General features: G+C 39.5%; 1 pseudogene; it reads right to left on the reverse strand.

Annotated features, from left to right (window-relative positions):
* Positions 1-15,123, reverse strand: part of LOC123253189 — a 102,183-nt pseudogene extending 87,060 nt beyond the window's left edge.
* Between the last annotated feature and the right edge of the window lie 6,322 nt (positions 15,124-21,445).

Here is a 21,445-nt window from a genome sequence, read left to right on the forward strand (position 1 = left end):
AGGCTCAGAGACACTTTCCTGTCCTCCTCCCAGTTAATTCAGGTAGCCTAGAGTTTGGGGAAAGTATATTTTCTTATTAGGAATAGTATACAATTTTATTGAGTCAGAACTCGATGTAAATAATAATGATAACAATGATTTATATCTGCATACTTTTATCATTATCATTTCATTAATGAAATCTAATTATTATTTCTCTGGTGGAATTTAATTTCCTGCCATTTGTTAATTCCATACAAGGTTTTAAATGGGGAAAAGCAATTCTCTGTAAATTATTTGAAAATTTGGTAATAATTTTGTTTCATATTTTAAATTCTGAAAATTAAGTTTCAATTCTATTTATGATAAGATACAATTTGATAAACTATTATAAAGATAAAATGTTAAAAAGTTATTTCTCTAATTTGGATATTGTTAAATTATGAACTGAACTCTTAAAAGAACTTTGTACATTATATATATGGGAAAGTTGTGATGTTATATTCTAATGCATTATTCTGAATTTTCATTCTAATTCTGGTTCTAAATTTTCTAGTCTTGAAGCATTCACTTATATTCTGAACTTATTTGACTATGGAAATAATAAATTAATTTGTTAAAGTTATTGTATCAATTGGATATTTTTAAAAGAAAAATTAAAGTGATCTGTTTAAATATCCTTGTTTGCTAAAAATGTATAACATCAGTTGAAATTCTTATCCACTTTTTCCCATTAAAACTACTCCTTGAATAGAGGGAGAGTAAGTATCCATGGGGAGGTTATCAAGAATTCATTTATTTTATAAAACTGTTTAATTGTATATTACAGAGTTAGAGACTGGAGCCATATGTATCTATATATTGTCTGGAGATTTACAGCAATTGGCCAATATTTCTTCCATAATTCTGAGAAACTCTCATCTATTCCCTATTTACCTGGGATTCCAAAATTCAATCAGGAAGAGGTTAACCTCTAGGAGAGGATGTAAAGAAGATTCTGAGATCTGATAAATGTTTATTGCAACACCAGATGAGGAATAATTTAGCCTTAAGCTGTAAATACTCAAACTGGCTGCTTGAAGTGAATCCTTCTGAGAGTGTAATTTATGTCAGTCTGAGTCTGATTCCAGGTCTGCTCATCAGGACATGCTGTTAAAATGATTTCTCTTGCCAGCAGGCCTATGGGGTGATGTCTGTGATCTGTAAGTGGAGTTAAAAATTGGGGGAGCGACTCTGCATGGGCAGAGATAGGCGTCCCTTGTCCTGAATGGAAAATGTTCCAATGGCTGATTCTGAGCTTGGCTATGAAAGGTTTTTGTCATTGCAATTAGCTGCCTCTAAGGCTCTCTACTTAGAACTTACTTCAGATTAGAGAACCATTTTCCCCTTGCCATAACCATGCCCCTCTTCTTCCTCTTATAGCAACTCTATTAGTCAGAGCATTTGATCAGTGAAATAGACACTATACTAAACCTTTTTCTTTGGGTTTAAAGCTGAAATGTCTAAGCTATTGGTGCATAACATCAGAGAGATTTGATCTGAAATTGCGATTCTTTGTATGCCCTAATAGATAAATATTTGCCCTTATTATCTGTCATTAATTACCTAAAATCCTTCCATTATCCCAGAATGGTACAAGTAGGCAATGATTTGGGAGCATCTAAACCAGAATAGAATTCCACTGCCTCATAAGGTTATAAGAGCAGCATTTTTTTTCATTTTGAGTCAGACTTGTGTGCAATCACTTATCTTTGCTAAAAATGGTTGTGTTCTAGCTTTTGTTATTTCTAAGTGACATCTTGACTTATTTGGTGTAACCCTTACCCTTGTGTGTGCAAAATATTCTGTAATGCAAGAAGATTACATCTGGGCATGGAAATATAAGAGCATTACTCTCTGTAAGCGTAATATTTATTTCTATGAGCCTCATTAGAAACTGGTTTTGGGGGGGGGGGCAGCTGGGTAGCTTAGTGGACTGAGAGTCAGGCCTAGAGATGGGAGGTCCTAGGTTCAAATCCAGCCTCAGAAACTTCCTAGCTGTGTGACCCTGGGCAAGTCACTTGACCACAATTGCCCACCCTTACCACTCTTCCACCTATGAGCCAATACACAGAAGTTCAGGGTTTAAAAAAAAAAAGAAACTGGTTATGTTTGACTTTAGATAACTTGTTTGGTACAATGTACCAGAATCTGTCCCATCCCGAGTCAATTGTTATGCTAGAAAGCCAACACATCATTTGGGTAAATTCATGGATGTTCCATCTAGCTCAGGCATAGACACATGTTTACAAAAAGTGATCTCTAAGGCTTTTGCAGAATCTCATCCTCCTGAGGAGGGATTGAAAGGGATTGAAAATTAAAATTGGAGAAGATTAAGGTGAATAATAACAAAGAAATAACACGTAATAACAAATAATGGAAGTGAGATAATAATTGAAGTGAACAATTTTAAAGAAAGTAATAAATCTGTTTCTAAATATTTCTAAAGCACTGAGCATGTTCTAATGCCACATTTTAAAAATGGGAGTCTATATCAACTTTATTCCCTTCAATTTGTTATTGGCAGTTTTCCAAAGCAGGTATTTGGTTCAGACAAGTAAAAAAATAAATGTAAAGCCTTCAATGTAGAGATTCATAATTGGATAGTCTTTATGTTAATAAAATTAGAATCTTAATGTTTGAGTTAGCTCTCACCTTCTGACCTAAATACTGACAATGAAAAATTTTAGTAACTGTTAAATTGTATTAAGATCTATTTTTCATAGCCACACTCTTTGTAGTGGCAAGAAAAATTGGAAAACGAGGGTATGCCCTTTAATTGGGGAATGGCTGAACAAATTGTGGTATATGCTGGTGATGAAATACTATTGGGCTCAAAGGAATGATGAACTGGAGGAATTCCATGTGAACTGGAAAGACCTCCAGGAATTGTTGCAGAGCGAAAGTAGCAGAATCAGGAGAACATTGTACACAGAGACGGATACATTGTAGCACAATCGAATGTAACTGACTTCTCTACTAGCAGCAATGCAATGATTTAGAATAATTCTGAGAGACTTAGGAGAAAGAACACTATCCACATCCAGAGAAAGAACGGTGGGAGTAGAGATGCAGAAGAAAAACAACTGCTTGAACACATGGGATGATGAGGATATGATTGGGGATGTAGACTCTAAACAACCACCCCAGTGCAACTATCAATAATATGGAAATAGGTCTTGATCAATGACACATATAAAACCCAGGGGAAATGCACATTGGCTATGGGTGGGGGATGAGGGGGGTATCTTGTGGGGAGACAAAGAAAATGAATCATGTAACCATGGAAAATTTTTCGAAAAAAAAAAAAAAAGATCTACTTTTCAAGCAATTTTAGGGAAAGATGTTATCAGTGACCCTGGACCAGAAGAAAGCAAATGTTCCCAAGGAGTAGCACTAAGGACCAGCACAACTCCAGATTGCTGAAGAAGATAACAGCAGTAGCAGAGGACCACAGAAATCATATTGCTAAATCATGAGACTTTGAGTCCTTGGACATACTGGACTGGACAGTGGTGGGATTTGGCCACCTATCCCTTTCATGTCTCTCCCATGTGACTTTATTTTGTTTGTAAGACACTGGGCCAGAAGGAGGAGTTCCCCTTAATGACTTCATGTCAATGTGTCTTTAAATCATTTTTAATGTCGTGTTGAGAAATACCCAAGAGTTGGGCTCTCCATGTAATGTATAGTCATCATATTTTGGGTGCTTCATTGGGGAAACTAAGGCCCAGTTTCCCCAAGAAGCAGAGTGGGGATTGTGAGTTTTTTTTTAATATATTTCATCAATTCCTATATATAAGAGAAAATTACTATGTATTCCTTTGCCTAGGATATGGATCAGAGATACCATCTAGTCTGCTCCTTTTTGCATTTTCTTCATCCTTGTGAATCCCAAAGAATGTCTTCCTTTTTAATAGAATTTGGTTAATAAATGAAAAGAGACAAAAGCCCTTTTCCTATGGACATGTCCTGTCTACCTATGGGGATGGGAGGGATAGTTAGGTTGATGGGCCACTTCAATTAATGATCACTAATTAAAGATGTCTTGGAATGTTCAAGGAAGGAGCTGAATAATAAACACCTAAAATAATCTATTTATTGAGCTGCTCAACCCAGTTCAGATCATTCCTGGTTTTCAAGAGAGTCAAGGAGACATAACATTTTATTGGTTATGATGCTGGCCTAACCAAATAAACCTGATATAATCAATAATCTTATATTCTTACCCCAAAATCAGTCTCTCAAGATCATTTTAATCAGAACAGTGTAATCAAAAAAAAGTTTTTAAAACGGCCATTCTTTGATCAGAGTTTTGAGTTCTTTCAGAGTTGTTTCCCTTCAAAGTATTTTTTTGGTCATCACATAATGCTTCCTCCTGTTTCTGCTAGCTTCTCTCTGTATCAGTTCAAACAGGCCTCTCCATTTTTTCAAAATCTGTGATATTTCTCATGATGCAATAAAACTCTTATTACTTTCACATTACATAAATTCTTCAATTATTTCCTAACTGATAGATACATATTGGCATAAAAGTTTCCATTTATTTTTTACAACAGAAAAAACAACTACTTGTATTTTTGGGTATGGGCTTTTTCCCCCTCTTTCCTTGACCTTCTTGAAATACATACTTGAAAAACTGAGTCAGTGAGTTATGGGGGTGTCTACCCCAGGCATGTTAAGACTTCCCACAGCAGAATGGTCAGATGGGAACAATTTGTTCCAAAGCCCATGAAGACAGCTGAAGAAGGTTCTGTGGAATACTTGGAGCTTGGTTAGACATTGAACTCACCAAAGTCATCCACTGCATGCTGATTTTTGTCTTACCATTGGACTTCATTGACTTTGCAAGAGAGAGTGAGGCAAACAACTTTATGCAGCTCTGCCACACTTAAATCCAATTAATGCACAAGTCAAAAACCATCACCACTGGTGGCATTTTGGTCCTCTTTGACTATGAAGGACAACCAACTTGAAAAATATCAATGCTGAGTCAATGGAAATGTACAATTTAGAGATTTGTGTAGACATTTGGCCCACTTCACAGGTCTATTAAGAGCTGTTCAGTGTGCTTGTGCTCCCTCTCAAAATTGATATTTCCCTTTTGTTCATATTTGCCAATCTGCTGGGTATAAGTAGAATGGTAAAATTGATTTAAGTTAAATTCATCATTTTATTTTATCTTTTTTGAAGCTTTTTTTAAAATGTTATTTAATTAATTGATTGAGAATACTTTCCCATGATTACATGATTCATGTTCTTTCCTTCCCCTCTTCCCTCCACCATCCAGTAGCCAATGAGCAATTCCACTGGGTTTTACATATATCATTGACCAAGACCTATTTCCATATATTATTGTTTGCAATAGTGATCACTTAGAGTCTACATCCCCAATCACATCCCCATCGAAACATGTGATCTATCATATGATTTTTTTCTGTGTTTCTGCTCTCACAGTTCTTTCTCTGGGCGTGGATAGTGTTCTCTCATAAGTGCCTCAGGATTGTCCTGGGTCATTGCATCGCTGCTAGTAGCAAAGTCAGTTACATTCGATGGTGCTACAATGTATCCGTCTCTGTGTACAATGTTCTCCTGGTTCTGCTCCTTTCGCTCTGCATCAGTTCCCGGAGGTCTTTCCAGTTCACGTGGAATTCCTCCAGTTTATTATTCCTTTCACAATAGTATTCCATCACCAGCAGATACCACAATTTGTTCGGCCATTCCCCAATCAAGGGACACCACAAGAGCATGGCTATAAATATTTTCGTACAACTATTATGCCTCATTATCTCTTTCGGATACAAATCCAGCAGTTGTGTGGCTGGATCAAAGGGCAGGCAGTCTTTTAAAGCCCTTTAGGCATACAAAGTCATGATTTTAATTTGAGAATCCCCTGTTCATTGTATTAAACCATAAATCAGTTGAGGAATGGCTCTTATTTTTATATATTTATGTATCAATTCTTTATATCTTGCTTATTAGCGTTAGAAAGGAAAAAATTCCTCTCAAGATTTTTTTCTTTTAGTTGTTTCTCTGATGAACATGACTACATTTTACTTACACAGAAGCTTTTCAAATTAGTCATTGAAATGGTTCATTTTGACTTTTATGATCAACTTAATCTCTTGTACTAGTAAGAATTTTCTTCCTAGTTTTAGTTTTTAAAGCTGTCTCCTAACTTTATTTTCTAATGCCTTTATGATATGACCTTTTTAAAATATCATGCACCCATTTGGAGTTGGGGTCTTTGGTGGGAAAGTGCTGGTCTAAAAGGAATTCCTTCCAGAATGCTTTCTTGGTTTCCCAGAGGATTTTAGTCAAAAACAAAGTTCTTACTCCAATACGTTTTTGTCCTTCATGTCATCAAATACTATGCTACTATGTTTCATTGCCTCTCTGTCTTGTTAACAATTCTATTCTATTGATCAGCTTTTTTATATTTCAATCAATACTGGATTGCTGTAATGATATTGCTTTACATTATAGTTTCAAATCTGGTACTACTCTGTTCCCCTTCATTCTTGCTTTTTTTAGTATTTCCCTTTAAATTCTTTTTTTTTTTTGTTCCTCTAGAAAAATTTTGTTAAAACTTAGCTAATAGGTAAAATAACCACTTTGTAGTTTGACAGTGATAAATCTGTCAGTTAATTTAAGCAACATTGTCATTTGTCTTATATTAGTACAATACAATTGTGAATAATAATGTTCTCCACAATTATTTGCCTTCTTTTGTTTCTGCATAAAAATGTTTTGAAATTTTCATAACAAATTTTCAAAGTATTTTTAAAACCTTTTTTTTGGCATATAAACTCAAAAACACTTTATACATTCTGTAATCATTTTCGTGACTCTTTTTCTTACTTTTTCTGCTGATTTTTTTTAATAACAGAGAAAAGTTGATTTTGTAGATTCACTTAATGTCCTACTACTATACAAATTGTTTTAATTAATCTTAGTTCAAGGTAAAACATAAAATTATCTGCAGATATTTTTCTTTTGCACTTATTCCCTCAATTTCTTATTATTTTCACGTAGCTAAAATTTTTAGAATGATACTAAATAATATTGAAGACAATAGACAACTTTGCTTTACTCTTGATCTTATTGGAAAGGCTTCCAATGTTTCTCTATTATAATTTCCACTTTTTCAATATATCCTATTTACTACTCAAAGAAAGGTCCACTTATTCCTATGCTTTCCTTTTTTGCATATTAGTGAATGTATCTTATCAAAAAATTTTCTTCATCTCATTATTTCATGTAATTTTGTGTAGTAGTATGGTTGGACATTTTATGTTTATATTTTTCCATGTGGAACCATTCCTAGTATAAATCCAATCCAATTTGTATATAACACTTTGAATATATTGCTATCGTACCTTTCCCAATATTTCATTCAATATTTCTGCATCAATATGCATTAGGGATATCATTCTGCTTTTCTCTCTCAATTTATCATTCTCCAGTTTACTATTATAAACATTATTTTCAATAAAGTAATCATTTTACATATCTTCTCTATATTTTGCCAAATCATTTATGCAGAATTAAAAATGATTATTTTGGGGGGGCAGCTGGGTAGCTCAGTGGATTGACAGGAGGTCCTAGGTTCAAATCAGGCCTCAGACACTTCCCAGCTGTGTGACCCTGGGCAAGTCACTTAACCCCCATTGCCTACCCTTACTACTTTTCTGCCTTGGAACCAATACACAGTATTGACTCCAATACGGAAGGTAAGGGTTTTTTTTTAAAAAAATTTTATTTTCATTGCTCATGAAATTTTCTTATAAATCTACCTGTTAGCTATGTTTTCATATCAACCATATCCTTATAGAATCCTTACTCCTTCCTTATTCCTTTTGAAAACAAGAACATGGCAAAAGAAAGGAATTGAGATTAACAATGTTTATCTAAAATTGGGGTAATCTGATCCTACTCATTTACTCTTCCTCCCAACCTTTATCTATATATCTGGGCCTCTCCATTCTTTTCTCTTTTTAATTTCCTTTTTTATAATCCATCCTCCATAATTTAAAATTTTTTTTTGTAAACACTTACTTTCCCAATCTACCCTTCTTAAATCTCCCTTCTCCTCCTTGTCTCCATCTATTTCTGTTGATTTAAACATATTTCTACACTGTAATCCTCTGTGTGTGTGTGTGTGTGTGTGTGTGTGTGTGTGTGTGTGTTCAAGAGTGAATTCAATGCAGAAAAAGTCTTTGACAAGCTACTACACTCATTTCTATTAAAAGCACTAGAAAACATAGTAATAAATGGGCCTTTCCTTAAAATGGTAACGTTAGAAGCCTTCCCAATCAGATCAGGGGTGAAGCAAGGATGCCCATTATCAGCACTATTTTTTAATATTGCACTAGAAATGCTGGCTTCAGCAATAAGAAAGAGAATTAAAGGAATTAATGTAGGCAATGAGGAAACTAAGCTATCACTCTTTGCAGATCATATATGGTATTTGTAGAGAATTCCAGAGAACTGATTAAAAAAACTAATTGAAATAATTAATAACTTTAGCAAAGTTGTAGAATGCAAAATAAGCCCATATAAATCATCAGCATTTCTACATATTACCAAAGAAGTCCAGCAGCAAGAGTCAGAAAAAGAAATTCCACTTTAAATAACTCTAGACTATATAAAATACCTGAGAATCTGCTTGCCAAGACAAGCAAGGCAATTATATGAACACAATTACAAAACATTTTTCATAAAAATGTTAGCTCTAAACTATTGGGAAAAACCTCAGTTGCTCATGTGTAGGCTGAGCTAATATAATAAAAATGACAATTCTACCTGTTGATTTGCTTATTTGGTGCCATATCTATCAAACTATCAAATAATTATTTTACAGAACTAGAAAAAATAATAACGAAATTCATCTGGAAGAACAAAAGGTCAAGAATATAAAGGGGACTAATGAAAAAAGAAATGTGAAGGAAGGTGGCCTTGCAGTACCAGATCTCAAACTGTACTATAAAACAGTAATCATCAAAACATGGTGGATCAATGTGTAAGAGTTTAAATTTAGGTTTTTATGCTAATATGAAAGTCCTAAAGTAATATTGTGATGGCTGATTTGCAAATATTACAGCTTACCTCAAAATGACTTTTATCACCAAAGAACCAAGGGAGGAATCACTCCACTCACCACCACAAGCAAACACAGGATCCAAGGAAAGAGTCTCCTCCTCCAGGCTGGCTCACCAATGCAGAGACACTGACTGAATCCTCCAGTGGGTCTTTTTAAAGTAGTTTTCTGGACATCACTTCCTGTTGCTCCCTCACTTTAAGGGAGCCAATCACAGTCTTTCAATTTGCCTAGCACTGCCCAAGAGGGGGCTGGGGGGTCGGCAGTGACCTTTGGAGCTGTGAGCTTACTCTAACAAGGGACAGGTCAACTCTCTTACTTAATGGTAAGTAGGGGTACTTTAAGTTCTTGATTTGTTTAGCTAAAAATAGACTAGGGGAGAGTTAATCCTATCTTCACAAATGGAAAAGATTATATATACCATATATTGGGATAAATTACCTTAGCCACCTAGTGTTTGGTAAAACCAATGATCCCAACTTTTGAGATAAGAACTCACTATTTGATTTAAAAAAAACTGCTGGGAAAAATGGAAAACAGGATGGCACAAACTCAGTCTAGACCAATATCTTACACCCTATAACAAGAAAAGGCCAAAATGAATATATGATTTAGACATAAAGGATGACACTATAAGTAAATCAGGGGAAGAGAATAGTTTACCTGGCAGATCTATAGAGAAGGAAAGAATATGTGGCCAAACAAGAGATAGAGAACATTACAAGATGTAAAATGAATAATTTTGATTATATTATTAAATAGCTTGTGTACAACCAAAACCAATGTAACCAAGCTTAGAAGGGAAACAACAAAACAAGGGGGGGGGGGGGGGGGGTTGGGAGGGAGGAGGATTTTACAACAAATTTCTCTGATAAAGGTCTCATTTCTCAAATCTGTGGAGAACTAAGTTAAATTTATGAGAAGATAAGCCTTTACTCAATTGACAAGCGGTCAAGGGATACGAACAAGCAATTTTCAGATGGAGTAATTACTGCTATCAATAATCATATGAAAAAATGTTCTAAATCACTCAATTAAAAAGCTGTCAGATGACATCTCACGCCCGTCAAATTGGCCAATATAACAGTAAAGGAAAGTGATAAATGTTGGGGGGATGGAGCAAAAGTGGGACCCTAATGCATTGCTGATGGAGTCATGAACTGATCCAACCATTCTGGAGAACAATTTGGAACTATGTCCAAAGGACTATAAAACTATGAATACCCCTTGATCCAGAATAGCACTACTCAGTATGTATTCCAAAGAGATTAAAAAGCGGGGGAGGTCCTACTTGTACACAAATATTTATAGCTGATCTTTTTGTGGTAGCAAAGAATTGGAAATTGAGGGATGTCCATCAGCTGGGGAATGGCTGGACAAATTAGGCACATGTTAGTGATAGAATCCTGTTGTGCCGTAAGAAATGATGAGCAGGATGATTTCAGAAAAATCTAGAAGGATCTACATAAACAGATGCAGAGCAAAATAAGCAGAACTGGGAGAAAATTGTACACAGTAACAGCAATATGGTGGGATGCTGAACTGTGAAAGACAACTTGCAGCAATACAATGATCGAGGACAATTCTAAAGGACTTGTGACAAGAAATACTATCAGGACCTCCAGTGAAAGAACTGGTGGAGTCGGATGTAGATCCAAGCAAACTTTTCTTAACATGAGTTTATGGTTTTATTTGGGGGGTTGGGTTTTATATGAGTTTTCTATTACCACAATGACCAGAATGGAAGTATGTTTTGCATGATAATGCATGCATAGCCCAGATCAAATTCCTTACCATTTCGGAGAGTGGAGAGGGAAGTAAGGGAGGAAGACAATTTGGATGTTATAATTTAAAAAAAAAAAAAAAACATGTGTTTAATGTTACTGTTTCTACGTGTAATTGGGAAAATAAAGTCTTTTTGAGTTACAAAAAGGGAATTTCATGAGCTGTCCATTCCCCCAGTTCTAACTTCCATGTTTTAATATCATTCTGCTGAATGCCCCAATTAAGAGAAGTCTCATTTTGTTTCGTTTTTCTTTTTATTGCTAATGCCCATACTTGGATGTTTGTTAAATGTCATTGAAAAGGAAAGACTAGATTTACTATGCATGGCTCCAGAAGAAAGAAAAACAATGAACTGCATTTATAGAGAGCTGTAGAACTTGCAGAGTAGTTTCCTGTGAGATAGTTAACACAAATGGTTCTGGGCCCATTTTATAGATGAAGAGACTGAGCCTGAGAGGCTAAATAGTCCGGTCAATGATAATTTAGCTGAGGAAGGAGGGCTGGCATGAATTTGAACCCAGTACTCCTGACTCTGCTTTTAGAGCTCTTATCAATTATACAATGGTGTCTACTAAAAAGCTAAGTCAAATGAACTGACTTCACAAAAGTATAGACTGTCTACCTGTCCGACTTCTTCCTAAGTGCCTTGTAAGGTGGCGTGTGCCTGTAATCTGAATTGTTCAGGCTCGCACACACACTTATCCTTGGGGTGAGGGTGTTTGCCGTAGCTCTTGTCCCACTGATCTTGCTGTGACTTCCTTCAGAGGATCCTTTCATTCTTCTCTCATGTCACTGGGAAATGTATTCCACCATTTTCCATTGATTGTCCTCAACTTTATTTCTCACGATTTCTTACAGTTCTTTGAAACCGACATTCCTCTTCTCTCCTGAGCTGAGACAAATAGGTTGTTCTTTCTTCTAGATTCTGCCTGGACTTTTCCTTGGCTATTTATTTTGCTAATCCAATTAGAGGTTATTGTAGATGGAGTGATAAGCAGCAGATCTGAAGCCATTTTTCATAGCTCTGCCCTCTAGTTTTCCTAACAGTTTTTCTTGGCTATTATTTCCATTCCTCGGGATAGTTAAAGCCCAGGCTCAGCAGCCTCTTTCCAAAGCCATAGAGACAGAGCCAAGGTCTGTGCTTTAATCTGCCCAGAGAACACTTACGTAAGGAGAGAATCTCTATCAAGGCAGGTCGGCCATTCTCTGCAACTATATCAGAGTCTCCCAATGATCACCGAGAGGGTTAGTGGCTGTCCAAAGGTCACATTCAGTCAGTGTGTCTCAGAGGAGAAGTTGTCGTAGACTTAGAACTAGAAGGAACCATCTAGAAAGAACCGTCATGAATCCAGCCCCATCATTTTCACAGTGGAAAACTGGTGTCTAGAGAGGCTACACAAGTTACCCAGGAGGATGAGACTAGTAAGTGTCAGAACTTGAACCTAGATCTTCTAGACTTCCGGTTCAAGGCTCTGGTCTTCTTGAATCCAAAACCTATCCTCTATCTGCAACGACACCCTGACAACACAGCTTAGTGTCAGATTCTGAAGCCTTTAAAGATCAAACAGAGGACCTGATGTTTTATCCAGAAAGAAACAGGGAACCAGCCAATCAGTCAAGAAGCATTTATTAAGTGGCTATTCTGAGCCTGGCACTGTGCCAAGTGCCAGATATACAAAGAAAAGTTCCGAGTCCCTGAACCTTCTTTTTATTTTTTTAAACCTTTACCTTCCATCTCGGAATCAATGCTGTGTATCAGGGTTCTAAGGCAGAAGAATGGTAAGGGCCAGGCAATGGGGGTTGAGTGACTTGCCCACAGTCACACAGCTAGAAGTATTCAAGATCAAATTTGAATCCAGACCTCCTGTCTTTCTGCCTGGCTCTCAAATCACTAAGCCATCTAGCTGCTTCTTTCCCTGTACTTTCTTGAGGAAGGCTGTGAGCTATCAACCTGTGCTTTAGGAACAGTATTTAGGTAGCTATGTTGTAAAGACAGATAGGAAGGAGGAGAGACTTGGGCCTGAGGAACCAAAAAAGAGGCAAACAATCACCCCAGGGGAAAGGGGTAACATGGGGACACCTGCAAGAGATTCTGGGAAGATAAAGTTGGCAAGATTTGGGGGTTGACTGGATTTGGAAGTTGGAAGAAGGAAGACTCAAGGGTAGCTCCTCCATTGGGAATCTGGGTGACAGGAAAGGTGATAATGCTCACAGCACCAAGGAAATTGGGCCAGACAATGTGTTCCGTGACACTGGCAGCACCTAACTAGTTACCCTTCATTTCTGTCAAAATCATGTTGATTGGATCTATCTGTAGCTTATTTCATAAATTGATCGATTAAGTTCCAAGTGCATGATGCGTTTGCCATAATTATAGGAGACACGTTTCTTTCCAATTTCTCTGGTTCTTGATGGTGGCACATAGGAATAAAGACTCTCTTACTTGTTTAGTGTATCATATGTAACAGATCATTACAATCACTCAACTACAATTTTGAAATGGGATATTTTGAGTTTCCTATAAATCACTTCATTAACAATATCTTTGTCACCAGAATTTACTTCTTTTATTTCTTTATCATGTATGATTTCCATGGCTAAGATTTCTTCCTTTAATAGTAGTGGGAAGGGTGGGCAGCCCAGTGTGAATCCTGTTTTTAGTGGGAAAACTTCTAGCATTTTTCCATTGATTGTCATATCAATTCATAGCTTTTAATATATACGTATGCATATTTGCATATATTCTTTTTTAAAAACAATGACAGCTGGTGGATCTCACATTTTATTTATTTTTTTTATTTTTTTTTTAAACCCTTAACTTCTGTGTATTGGCTCCTAGGTGGAAGAGTGGTAAGGATGGGCAATGGGGGTCAATGACTTACCCAGGGTCACACAGCTGGGAAGTGTCTGAGGCTGGATTTGAACCTAGGACCTGACTCTCAATCCTCTGAGCTACCCAGATGCCCCCTATATATATATTCTTAATAGAAGGCAAGATCCTTCTATTCCTTGATTTTATAATTTAAACAAAAATGAATGTTACATTTTCTGAGACTCTGAATTTTTGTGTTACAACTTCATTTTTTTCTTGTTGCTATGATTTGTGTGGTTTGCTTTCTCTATATTCAATCATTGTATTCTGTTTATAAATGCTACATCACCATTACCAATATGCTTCAAAGTACTACTGGGGTCTATTTGTACTCGTGGCGTATTTTCAAATGCAGCACTGTCACAATCATTATCTGGCTTTAAGCAAAGGGGGCGCTATAATAATTTCCATGGGCCAAATGGTTCCCTCCTCAGTTTTAGAAGTGATTTTAAATAAAAATGTATGAGTCCAGTCTCAATCACTCTGAGCCCCCAGTTAAGGAAATTCCTAACACTTAAGGCATTTCCCACCCAGTTGCTCTGTGGACTTCAATGTCTCCAGAAAGTCATCACTCTGTGAGATAAAATCAGTTCTGAAACTCACCTCCCCAACACCCCATGATGCTGGAGCCCCCCTGCCCTCCCTCCAATTAGAGAGGGTGGAAGGTGGACATTGGAGACTTCCTCCCTGACCCTCCACCATTCCAGCAGAGCTCTCTGGAAATTCGTTTCATCATTCCCCAACCAGCTACTCTCCAGAAACTCATCATTCTGAACAATAACGTCGACAATGAAGCACTCACCTCCTCAGGTCATCACCCTCCATCCATGCAAGACTCCATCATCCCCCTCCCCACTTTGGGGCTCCTTTTTATGTGTTGTCTTTCCCCACTAAATTGTGAGCTACTTGAGGGCAAGGATTGTTATATGCATTTCTCTGTATCCCATCACTTAGCTAAGGACTTCACTGATAGGGAGTGCCAGACACTCAGTCAGTACTTAATAAATATTTACTGATTCTACCTCCATTGATTCTGAGCTTGGGGTTGGCTGCCAAGTTTTGCCTTTATAAGTCTCTCTGGTTAGTCTCTGGCTTCTTTGTGGTTGAGGCAAAATGTCCTTCACTAGAATCCTTCAGATAATAAAAGAAGAGGTTATGTTATATTGCTGCCGATGGGCAGGGACTGTGAAGGGAAGCTGAGGAAAGAGCCTGTCTCCTCTGGGGACTTCCTTCAGGCAAAGTCCTTTGCTCCAGGGAGCCTATCAAGCCAATTACCATCCTCAAGATCACCTTTCTCTGCCAGAATCCTGTCTTTCATTTGTTCCTCAGAGAAGTACTCAAAAGTCATGCTTACTCCAATTTCTCCAATTCCAGAGCCCAGAATTCTCCCTCCAGTAATGAAAAGATTACTGCCAAGAAGCCAGCTTCCTTAGGACAGGAGCAAGGCTCTTCCACACTGGCTTTGCCTGATAGAAGAAAGTGCCCAACCCCCATTCCCACTCAGTTCTGACTGTTGATTGATTGAATCAATTAAGAAGAGGTAACCAAGATAATGAGTATCAGCTGGGTGAGATAATCACTGGAGCCCCTTCCTCATACTCTCAATCCTAGGCGGAGCTCCTAGTGCTTTGGGTCTTTATTCCTCTATCTGTGAAAGGAAGACGTGGGACAAGATGATGGTAAGGCTCTCCTGACTCCCAATGTAATAAGCTGCTTTCTTTTTTTAAGCAGGAGATGCCCTGGGAGGGGAGGAGCAGAGGAGAGGGAAGCATTTTTTAACTAGATCATCATCGGAATGATGGGAAGTTTTCTAGTGATTCCGTTTTAAAACCTTGAATTCTACTGGAAATGGGGTCCATGTTTCTCTCTTGAGATCCTTCCTGCTGCTTTACCACTAAATTTGACAGGATTTGATTTCAGAGTAAAGTGGGGCTGGTTGGTGATGTCACTTGTAGAAAAAGGAAAGAAGCAATTGAGGCAGGGGGAGAGAGAGAGGCCAAGGCAGAGGGAAGAGGGAAGAGGGAAGATGAGAGGCAGGAGAGAAGAGGAAGAGAGTGGATGGACAAGGAAAGAGCCATGGAGGAATCCAGGCCCCATAAGCACTTCTCTGACACTCCTTGGGTCTGATTACTTTATGATTATTTAATGATCTAATCATCTTTTTGCAGCCTCTCTCCAATCAATGTTTGATGGGCCTGGAAATTCCCCAGTTTGATAAGCTCTTTTCTTCCCTGAGCCACAGGCATCAGGGAAAAGATGCTGAGCCTCCTGCAGCCTGGCAGACCTCTGTGTCCTTTGAATCCTTGGAGCAGAGTTGCTCTCCTGTCGGTCACTGAGTAGTCAGACAACTGAGGAGTCAGTCAACCCACAGATACCTGTTTGGCTTCTGCTCTGTGCCAGAAACTGGGCTTGGTGCCAGGAACACCAAGACAACAATGAGGCAGCCTGTGACCTCCAGGAATGGAAAGGCTTCATCTCATTTTATTTTGTCTTATTTTATTTCCCATTTCAGACCCAAGTTCTTTCCCTCCCTTCAGCCCTCCCTCACCAGTTAAGAAAGCCAGAAACAATACCATCACGAATCCGAAGTCATGCAAAATCTACTTCTGCTCCTGCCAAACAAGGCAATAATAAAGAAAAGGGAAAGCTGTACTTTAGTCTACACTGCCAGACCAGCCCTTCTCTATCCAGAGTGAATAGCAGTTTACAGAATGAGTCTTTTTGAGTGGTGGTGGAGCACTGTGTCACTCAGAGTGGCTCAGTCTTTCCCAGCTGAAATTCCTTATGCTATTTCTGTCACTGTGTAGACCATTCCCCCAGCTCTACTCACTTGGCTTTGCATCAATTCCCTTCCCAGCTTTTTTGGAAAGCATCCCCCTCATTCCTTATAGCATCATACTAATGACTTGTGCAGCCCTTCCCCAACTGATGGGCATGTCCTTGGGTTCCAATCTTTTGTCCCCACCAAAAGAGCTGCTATATAGTATGCATATATTACTTATACGTGTAGAGGTTCTTTTCCTTCTTCTTTGACCTTCTGGGGATATTAGTAGTGGGTTGCTGGGTCAAAGGATGTGCAGGATTTTATAACTCTTTGGGTATAAGGAACTGACACTCTAATGGGGAACAGGAACACATTTAAGCATTTATAGGACATATACAGCAAAAAAAAAAAATTGAAGACCAATTCTGGAGACCTGGCATGACATGGGGGGCAGGAAAAGCATGAAAGGATTCATTTGGAAGGGGGCTTTGGGATGAGTTTTAAAGGAGACCAGAGCTTCTAAAAGGTGGAGGTGAGGAGGGAATGTGTGCCAGACATGAGGATCAATTTATGCCCTATGGAGTACAGGGCAGAATAGGGCAGGAAAACCTCTGGGGAAACATACAACAGGAATAGGAAATACAAGCTCATAGTCCTGGATACCTCTTCTCCTGGTCCCCATCCTTCCCTCACCCAGGAAAGTCTTTCCATAAGGCCCAAAGGGTTCAAACACTTAGTAAGAGTCAGATTGTCAGCCTTCCATCTCTGTCCTTCCACTGATAAAAGGGACATGTGAAGGGAAGCAGATGGGGGTAGAATCCAGACTCCTGGGTACTGTGAAAGAGAATTCTTTACTCTGTTGTCTATCCTGAGTTAATGCTAACTTAAGTACCCCTACTTAGTACCTCACTAGACTGAAGAGAGGATTAACTCCCCCTTGTCTACTTTTGAATTGAATCAACAAAAAATTAAACACCCTACTTAGTGATAAGTGAGAAGTTAGCAAAGTACTTAGAGAATTCACACCCTTAGAAATTCAATCAAATCAGGAAACTGTGAACCTTTTCGATGAGAACTTAATCTTCAGAAGGTGAGAAGTCGATCCTACAGACACTGCCCTTTGGGCAATGCTAGACAATTTGGAAACTGTGGTTGGCTCCTGTGAAAAGGGGAAGGGACAAGAAGTCATCATAAAAAGCAAATCCTGAACTCCTTCAGTGCAGATTGTCTTTGAGAAGATAGTCTGAAGAGATTGTCTTATGGAGATAATCTTCAAGGAAGCTTTACTGGAGACTATGACTTGGAACTCAGTTTCTACTTGGACTCTGACTATTGGATTACTTTGCTGGGTGAGTAAAAGGCTGACCCCTTTCCTAGCTTCTGGAGAGACTAGCTTCCATCTTGGAGGAGGCCTCCTGGTTACTCACTACCAGCCTTCCTGGTTGAGAGCTAATTAATTTCTGCCTGGGTTAAACAGATCCAGAGCAAAACATTTAGGTTGATAGGATAATTTCTCTATCCCCCTCACATATCTCTTGTTTATTGTTTCTTCTCTATTTGTATATATCTGTAAATAGATTTCTGGCTCAAGATATAATAAATACTGGCGATCACATAACTTCATATAATCATTGTCCAACCATTAATTTTAACCTTTACAGTACCCAACTCCCAGGCAGGTCTCAGCCTCCACAACCTCTCTAAGCAAGGTTCTGCCCAGAGAGCTTTTCCTTTTTCTTTCCTGGGCTGCTGGAGAGGAGTTCCATAATTACATAGATGTTAGCATCCATGACCTCGGAGGTCCCCACTAGAGACTTGGAAGTTGAAACAGATGAAATTCTGAAGGAAAACCAGGGTGCAAAACCCAGTCCACATCATCTGCATAAGATGGGGGAAGCCAGGTGAGACAGAGGCTTGGAGACTGAGCAGCCCACAAGTTCCCAATTAGTCAGCAGTGGCTTATGGCAGCCAAAGAATCCAATGGAATTCTGCGGCTGCCTTAAGGTGGCAGAGCTTCCTGGAATGATGGGGTGAGATGCCTGCTCTCTTCTGCCTTGCTCAAAGACCACTGGGAGTTCTGCACGTAGCTGGAAGTATGACAGTTCAGGAAGGATACTGAGGAACTAGAAAGTGTCCAGAAGAAAGTGAGCAAGATGGCAAAGTCTGCAGTCTTTTCTTGTGATAATCAGTTGAAGGAACTGAGGAAGTTTAGCCAAAGAAGAAGCTCCTGGGGCCATGAAAGCTCTATTCAAAAACCTGAAGATAGAGTCAGCCTGGAAATGTTGCGCCCCAGGAAGCAGACCTAGTTGCTGTACAAAGGGACACACTGAGGACTGGTGTCAGCAATGAAAACTGTCTCAAAGGCTACCTTGGAGAATGGCATCAGACCCTCAGAATTCTTCAGTAAAGTGAATCCAGGCACCTCGCCTTAGAAAAGCGAAACCTTTTCCTCTGAAGAGGAAGCTTCCATCCGGGCTTCAAGGGTTTGGGGCGCAGTTTCCGGGGTCAGCCTTTCAGGCGTGTCTGACTCTTCTGACCCCAGCGAGGGCACAGACATGTCCTTCTCCAGTTCAGTTTACAAAGAAGGAATCAAGGCAAACGGGGGTGAGTGACTTGTCCAGGGTCACCTAGCTAGTGAACGTCCACAGCCCGGTCTGAATTCGGGAAGAGTCTCCCCGATTGCCGCTGCACCGCCCCGCCGCCCTCCTCCGCGGAAGACGGACAGGTTTTACCGACAGGCTGTTCTCTGCACCCCGGAACTACGGAGAGGGGAGCCAGAAGCCGTCCCCGGATTGGCTCTCAGGGCCACGAGGGCGCCCCGGGCTCTGGGCCCGGCCCTGCAGGGGGTCCGGCTTTTGTCTTAATGAGGCCCATTCGAAAGCGATTCTGATTCCCCGGGACGAGGCTGGCCCCTGCACTTGCCTTTCTGCAGCCCCGACCAAGCGCCGCGCCGCGCTCCTCTCCCTCTGCGCACACTCAAAGCCTCCGGGATGCCCCGACCTACCCCGCAGCTTCGGCGGGACCACAAACTCCCGCGAGAGGCAGCGGCTGCTCTGCAGCTGGGCTTTAGGTGGTCGTCGAGCGGGCCAGGCCCGCCCGCTCCTTGGCCGCTAACTTCGATTACTGGCTGGTGCGGGGACTTGTGGGCGGCCCAGCGGCGAGAGCCGCGCTCCGAAGATGAGGGAGAGCCTTTGGGGACGGTCCAGGCCTTCGAGCTGTAACGTGAGTGCGGACGGGACCACCGCCGCCCCCTCGGCCGCTAGAAAGCAGCCTCGCCAGGGCCGAAATGAGGGGGATTCACCGGGCCAACCGCTGAGCAGGACACGCAGCGGGAGCCGGTTTGTTTGCCTGCGACGTGCCTGTTCGCCATCGAGGCCTCTAGTTGGGCTGATTACATGAAACATGTAAATTTATGGTGATTTTTCATCCACATTCAGTGGAAAGTTTCCAATTAGCATCTCAGGCCCAAGAAAGACTCCAATTTTCCCCTCTTTAGCATCAAAGTCTAAATTAGGAATTCAATCCCCCCCCCACTGCCCCCACCGGCACCGGCACCAGCACCGGCACCAGCACCAGCACCAGCACCAGCACCAGCACCCTGCAACTAAGCACTGGAGCAAGGATCTGGACCAGAAACCTGTGAGCTTAGTGATAGAGAGATGGATAGACAGACAGACAGACAGACAGACAGACAGACAGACAGATAGACAGACAGATAGATGGACGGATGGATAGGTCGATGGATATAGCAGACAGACATGCAAATAGACTGATAGATAAACAAATAGATATTGGGTCATTTATATTTATATTTCAATATCATTAGCTTCCTTATAATATTCTAGAATGCAAAGCATCACTAGGTAAAGGAGTCCATAGGCTTTGACAGACTGACAAAGAGATCCGTGACAGCCGGAGGGCGATTAGCCCTGCCTTTGGGTTATTTTTTGGATGAGGAAGAAAAAAACACAGAATTCAAGCAAACAAAAACCTAGAAATTAGAGGAGTTCAAGCGTGAGCTTCTCAACGGCAGGGACCATTTCATTTTAATTTTCACAGGCTTAGCTCCTGGCACCATGCCTGGCACACAGTAAGTACTTAATAAGTATGTGATTCATGGCAAAAATTAGCTTTCGATCAATATCTTGCACTCTACACCAAGATAAGGTCAAAATGGATATATGATTTGAAAGTAAAGAGTGATACGATAAGCAAATCAGGGGAACATAGTTCCCCTGTCAGATCTATGGAGAAGGGAAGAATGTATAACCAAACAAGAGACAGAGAACATTACAAGACATTAAATGAATAATTTTTATTCTATTAAATTAAAAGGGATTTGTTAATTTAATTTAATTTTTAATTAATTTTTAATTAATTTAAATGTAATTAAATTAAAGGTTTTGTACAAACAAAACCAATGCAACCAAGATTAGGAGATAAACCAAAAACTGGGGGGAAATTGTACAACAGATTTCTCTGATAAAGGTCTCATTTCTCAAATATATAAAGAACTAAGTCAAATAGATAAGAATACAAGTCAGTTCCCAATTGACAAATGGTCAAAGGATATGAATAAGCAGTTTTCAGATGAAGTCAACAAAACTATCAATAATTATATGAAAAAATGTTCTAAATCACTCTTGGGGAGAGAAATGCAAATTAAAACAACTCAGAAGTACCATCTCACACCTATCAGATTGGCTGATATGACAGGAAAGGAAACTGATAAATGTTGGAGAGGATGTGGCAAAATTGGGACACTAATGCATTGCTGGTAGAGTTGCAAACTGATCCAACCCATTTTGGAGGAAAATTTGGAATTATGCCCAAAGGGCTATAAGACAACGCATACCTTTTGAGCCAGTAATATCAGTACTAGGTCTGTATCCCAAAGAGATTTTTA

Source organism: Gracilinanus agilis, chromosome 1 (assembly GCF_016433145.1).
Source record: "Gracilinanus agilis isolate LMUSP501 chromosome 1, AgileGrace, whole genome shotgun sequence".
In the NCBI taxonomy this organism is placed as follows: domain Eukaryota; kingdom Metazoa; phylum Chordata; class Mammalia; order Didelphimorphia; family Didelphidae; genus Gracilinanus; species Gracilinanus agilis.